Here is a 6,773-nt window from a genome sequence, read left to right as displayed (position 1 = left end):
ATATATATATATGTATACTATATAAAATTATTATTTTTATTTTTAATGTGGTTTTGTTGTAGAAAATAGTGAATTCTGAATCCGATTGCAAAAACAAAAACAAAGAGCCGCAGTCGCTGAAAATAGTGCCGCGCCGCAAGAGATTCACGATTGAACAACGGAACGAGTTAATACGGATATTAGAGGAAACTCGATATCCTGGTAAAAGAAAAATGATAGAGTTAGCGCAAAAGATGGGAGTATCATCCCCCAATATTAGTACATGGTTCCGGAATAATAGAAGAACTCAACGGAACAAACAACTTATGTTTTCGTCGACGTGTGATCATCAAGTATGATCATTTTATATGATTTTGTTTTGCTGTTTGAAAGTTCTCTAAGACCCAGTTTCACAACTCACGGTTAACTCTTAATCGAGGTTCAACTTGTTTCTCATCTTTTTCCAATTCTAGAATTGAAAATAGATAATAAATAAGTTGAACCTCGGTTAAGAGTTAACCGTGAATTGTGAAACTGAATCTAATAGTTATAACCAGATCTAGAACTATGTTGTAGCGGACAAGGCACTTACTTTATGTAAAAAATTTAGAGGGATGCAAAAATGACAATATAAATTTCTGATTTAATTTATTCGCTATCAACGCACGGTGACTATATACTTATCTGCCATTGTGTATTACATGAAATATATGTAAGGATAAAAATGTTGATATAAAATTGGCAATTTGTTACTATCAAAACATGAAGATTATAACGAGAAGAATAGGCTTTTTATGAATTTTTACGATAATTATTATTATCTATTATATAAATATTAAGTACTACTATTATTAATAATATTTTTTATTATAACTCTATTATATTTTATACCTCGTAAAAGAAATATTTTTTTATTATTGAGAAGGTGAATGTTTTTCTTTTTTGCCTAGACGCTGAAAGGTCTAATCCTATTTCTGGTATCAACAAAATTTTTCTAATTTATTCTTTTACCGCGTTCAATGATATGTCTAATTATTAAAAGAAATTGTAATTTTGTGATTCTTATGCCACATAAATTAAGTTAGATGAGAGCAGCGTTTTATGCTTATACAATTTCTTTTCTAATGAAAGAGTATATTACGAGACTCTAATATATATATAAATATGTATTAATATAATTTCTTTTTTATTTTTAATGTGCTTTTGTTGTAGGAAACAGTGTGTCCTGAATCCGTTTGCAAAAGCGGAAAGGAAAAGCTATTGAAAACATTGTGTAGAAAGAGATTCACGGTTAATCAACGGAAAGAGTTAGTACGAGTATTTGAGGAAACTCCATATCCTATAAGAGATAAAATGGAAGAATTAGCCCTGAAAATGAGAGTGTCTTTTCACAGTATTACAAAATGGTTCCAGAATACTAGGACATATAATCCGCACAAACTTATGCCTTCGTCATCACATAATCATCACGTATGATTTTTTGTCCAGTTATATTATGCTGATATGATTTGAATAGTTATAACTAGATCCAGAATTAGTCGTGGCGAACAAGACACTTGCCTTATGTAAAAAATTTGGAAGGATGCAAAATAACATAAATTTTTGTTCCAATTTTTTCGCTATTGATGCATTTACCTGTCGTGACTATATTTACCTGTCGTTTTTTTTATGTCGTTAAAGTAGTATTTTTTTGTTACTGAGAAAATACATGTTTTTCTTTTTTCTCAACGTTGAAATGTCTAATCCCGGCTGTGGTTATAATAATTTTTGTAAATAAAATTTTTGTAATTAATTAATTTTCTTATCTTATTCTCTTGTCACTTTCAAAAATTCAACCTAGCTTACTTTTAATTATTAAAAGAAAATGTAATTTTGATTAAAACTTAATAATTATATGATTTGTATGTCAATAATAGTTTTATAATGCTTATCGCATGTAATAATGGTCTAATTTCATTTTTTTGCGACATTTTTCTAACAATTTTATCAATGTAATTAAAATGCAATCCGATACTCAAAGGGTTCAATATTTTAATTTCATCAATTTTTTAAATTTCATCATTCTATTTTATAATTTAATGAAATTAGCATATTTAAAATATGTGAAAGACAAAGAGATAATATAAGAAAAGGGTAGAAAGTAGTATAGAAAGTAGTATAGAAAGGAAAAGGTAGAAGGAAGGGAAAGAAGAAGGAACACGTTTTTGTAAACATGTGAATGCATCCGATCAATTTGCAGCCTGTGCGTAAAGCACCGTTCCTGCCCATCTCCTATACACGATCCTAATAGGCTAACTATTTCTTCTTGTAATTTGGAAATTAAGCTTCAAATAAAATTTTCGTAAAGGAAAAATCGTCTTATAGCGTATTCGATCCGAGTGGATTTGCACCAATCTAGGTTGGATTAATGACGTATGCTCTTCTATTGGTGGAATATGTAACATCAATCAATAGAATATTATCCAACCTAAATGGGATCAAATTCGCTCGGGTCAAAAACGCTATTAGAATTCGAAATAGAATCAGAAATACGTCTCTTCAGAGACACCTGGATTGTTCTAGAGCACCCTGTATATTATAATTTCTTTTATTTTTAATGTGCTTTGTGTAGGAAAATGTGAGTTCCGATCGCAGAAGCGAAACGAAAATAATATGGGGCAGCAAAAAGACATTCACGGATGTTCAACGCAGCGAGTTAGTACGGATATTTGAAGAAACTCCATATCCTAGTAAAAATAAAATGGAAGAACTCGCCCAGAGATGGGAAATGCCATTCTATAAGATCACATCTTGGTTTGCACGTATTAGACAATTTAAACGGGACAAAATTACGCCTTCATTAACACGTGATGATTATAACGTATGATTTGTTTTACTGTTTTACGGTGTTTTGAAAATTAATTGAAAATTAATATAATCAGACCCGTGAATAGTTTGTGACGAACGAGGCACTTGTCTCATGTAAAAAATTTCGAAATACGCAAAGATGACAGTATGTTTTTCTATTTTACTTTAGTCGCTAGTAACTATATTTGTCATTATGCTTGTTATGTACTAAATAAAAACAAAATATAAATGTTAATTAAATTGTCAGTTTTGTAGTTATCAAAACAAGAGAAGTATTACTTTAAATGAAAAATACATTTTCTATGAATTTTTATAATAATTAATATTATTTATTGATAAATGTGAATAGAACGATACAATATACATACATATTCTGATTTTATCGTGACTTTAGTAATTATATTTCGTTCGTTTTTAACACAACATGATACTTATACATGTGATTATATTCTTATTAAACAATCTTAATTAAATTAAATATCATTAATTAATATTATTTTTATTTTATTATAATATTTTACACATCGTATAAAAGAAATATTTTTTGTTACTGAGAAGGTGCATATTTTTCTTTTGCCTTGGTGACTAATTCCGACTCTGGTTATATAGGGTCTTTCAATAGGGACGCTCGAAATTTGTTAGATCATAGTAGCCATATTGTTAAAGTGACATCTGTCAAATTTATTGTGAATTGTTTAGTAGTGTATGGCAAATCAACATGGAAGGTTATAGTGTTGAGCAACGTGTGCAAATCATAAAATTTTATTATCAAAATCAGTGCTCCGTTCGAGAAACGTTCCGCGCATTACGTGATTTTTATCCTCGCCACAACCGTCCTGCCGAGTCGACTATTCGACGTTTGGTGACCAAATTCGAGTCAACCGGTTCGATAAATAATCAACCAACACCAGTACGTCGCCGAAACGCAAGGTCTGCTGAAAACATCGCTGCTGTGCGTGAGAGTGTACGGGAAAATCCGAGGCGGTCAATTTCTCGTCGTTCACAAGAACTTTGCCTTTCTGCGACTTCAACTTGGCGAATTTTGCATCGGGACTTGGGTCTGCACCCCTATAAAATTCAACTGACCCAGAAACTTAAGGTAAACGACCATAGACAACGCCGTGTGTTCGCTGATTGGATTCTGGAGTAGTTGGAAGTTAACCCAAATTTCGCCAAACAAATCATCTTTAGCGATAAGGCCTATTTTTGGATGAATGGATATGTGAACAAGCAAAATTGTCGAATTTGGGACCAATCCATGTGAGATACACCAGCTCCAAATGCATCCCGAGAAAGTCACTGTTTGATACGGATTTTGGTCTGGCGGAATCATCGATCCGTTCTTCTTCCAAAACAAAGTGGGCGTTGCCATAACAGTCAACGGCGAGCGCTACAGATCGATGATAAGCAACTTCTTGTGAGCTAAAATGGATGATATGGATACTGATAACATGTGGTTCCAACAGGATGGCACTACGTGCCATACATCACATGATGGACATTCTGCACGAGCGATTTGAGAGCATGGTTATCTCGCGCGGCGGCGACATGAACTGGCCATCGAGATCGTGCGATTTAACGCCTTTAGACTTCTTCCTTTGGGGCTATCTTAAATCGCAGGTCTATACGAATAAACCACAAACAATTGATGCTCTCAAAGTCAACATAACAAACGCCATCCAGCAAATTCAGCCAGATGCGAGAAATCATCGAAAATTGAACCCGAATACGTGTCACCAAGCGAAGTCGCAGCGGACATTTGAGCAACGTTATATTCCACTTAATGCCATAAAATTTCTTTTCTTTCAAATAAAAAAAAAATTGAGTGGATATCTCACACACAACTTGTTTTATTTACATTTAAAAATCGAGCGTCCTTATTGAAAGACACTTTATACAACAATAAAATTTTTGTAATTATTTTATTTTCTTAGCAATTCAGAAAACCAATGATATTTTTAATCATTAAAAGACTATAATTGTGATTAAATCTTATGCCACAATATAAATTAAGTTAGACAATAGAATAATGTTCAATATATACAATTTCTTTTTCAATGAAAGTGATTGTATATTTGGAAACTCGCATATACACGGTATCGGATAAGTTTTGACAAACCGCTCGTAAACAGATAGAGCGGACTAAACTAAGTAGAAAAGTCCTGTATCATTTTCGCAATAGTTAACAAGATATTAATTTACTAAATATTGCCGAATATTGGTCTTTAATAATGTTTTACTCAAATACTATCAACTTCACAATAAAACAAGAGACAAAAATTATTTTTTTTCTTCTTAAAGAGCTGTAAGAATTTTTTTAGAATTTTTTTATCAATCTTTTAGTACTGCATTTTCTTATTGACGACTCAAATACTAGCAACTTTACAGAAAAACAATTTTTGTTTCTTATTGTTTTTCTGTAAAGTTGATAATATTTGAGTAAAAAATTATTGAAAACTATACGGCGATTTTTAGTAATTAATATCTTGTTATAACTATTGCGAAAATTACAAAATGGTAATGGACTTTTCGATTCAGTTTAGTTCGTTCTATCTGCTCACGAACGCTTTGTCAAAACTTACGAGACACCCTGTATGTACTAGTATAATTTCATTTTTATTTTTTATGTATTTTTGTTGTAGGAAACAGTGAATTCTAACTTCAATTACAGAAACGGAACGCTAAACCCGCTGAAAACAGCGACGCGGAAGACATTCACGGATAATGAACGGAACGAGTTAATACGGGTGTTTGAGAAAAATCCATATCTTAAAAGAAATACAATGGAAAAATTAGCTCTGAAGATGGGAGTGCCATTTCACAGTATTAATATATGGTTCAAGAATGCTAGAAGATATAATCGGGTAATTACTCGAAATACAGAATACCGCATCGATGATCTCAACTTTGATTATGTTGTCAAAATCATGGCTATGAGTATTTTCAAAAGATCTTAGGTGATGGTCACTGATCCTTACAAAAATTATTGACCAAAATTACAAGAAAATAATGTTTTATTTCTGCTATATACAATAAATACACGCGTCCCTAAGTAGGAATGTGTGAGGACCTTGCTTTGCATGGAAAGTCGTTCGCCCTTAAGCAGAATGGGGAAGGATGTGGGATAGATCTTGTTTCGCGTAGAAAGTTATTACGTAAACAGATATAAAGTAATCTTTAATATTGTATATAACAGAATTAAGATGTTATTTTTTTAAACTTTTTTGTCAATAATTTTTAATTGATTAATGATTAGCACCTTATGAAGATCACACATTATCACGACCATGACGATATATATCAAAGTCACGGTTATCGTGATGTCTTTTAATCTGAATAATTGCCTGTAATCGAAACAAAGTTATACTTTCATCGTGTTGATTATCATGTATGATCGTTTTGCCCGGTTTTGCTATTTGAAAGTTAATAGTTATAACTAGATTCGTAATTAGACTATAGCAAACGAGGCACTTGCCACGTAAAAAATTTGGAAGGATGCAAAGATGACAATATATATTTTTATCTTAATTGATACTAATGGTGATACTTGTGATACTCATATTTATTCGTTAAGCGTTCGTTATGTACTAAATAAAAACTAAGAAATATATGTAAAGATGAGAAATGTTGATAAAATAATTGATAATTTTGTGGCTATCAAAGAAATATTACTTTAAATGAAAAATACATTTTCTACAAATTTTTACGATAATTAATTTTATCTATTATATAAATGTTAAACACTATACAATATATGGTGTGTGTGTGTGTGTGTGCGCGTGCGTGCGTGTGTGTGTGTGTGTGTGTGTGTGTGCGCGTGCGTGCGTGTGTGTGTGTGTGTGTGTGCGCGCGCGTGCGTGCGTTCGTGTGTGTGTGCGTGTGTGTCGTGCGTGTGTGTGTGTGTCGTAGTCGTGTCGTGTCGTGTGTGTGTGTAGTGTTGTCGTGTG

This window comes from Atta cephalotes (genome assembly GCF_000143395.1).
Source record: "Atta cephalotes unplaced genomic scaffold scaffold00007, whole genome shotgun sequence".
NCBI lineage: Eukaryota > Metazoa > Arthropoda > Insecta > Hymenoptera > Formicidae > Atta > Atta cephalotes.
The sequence above is the reverse complement of the archived record's forward strand: the minus strand, read 5'-3'. Positions refer to the sequence as shown.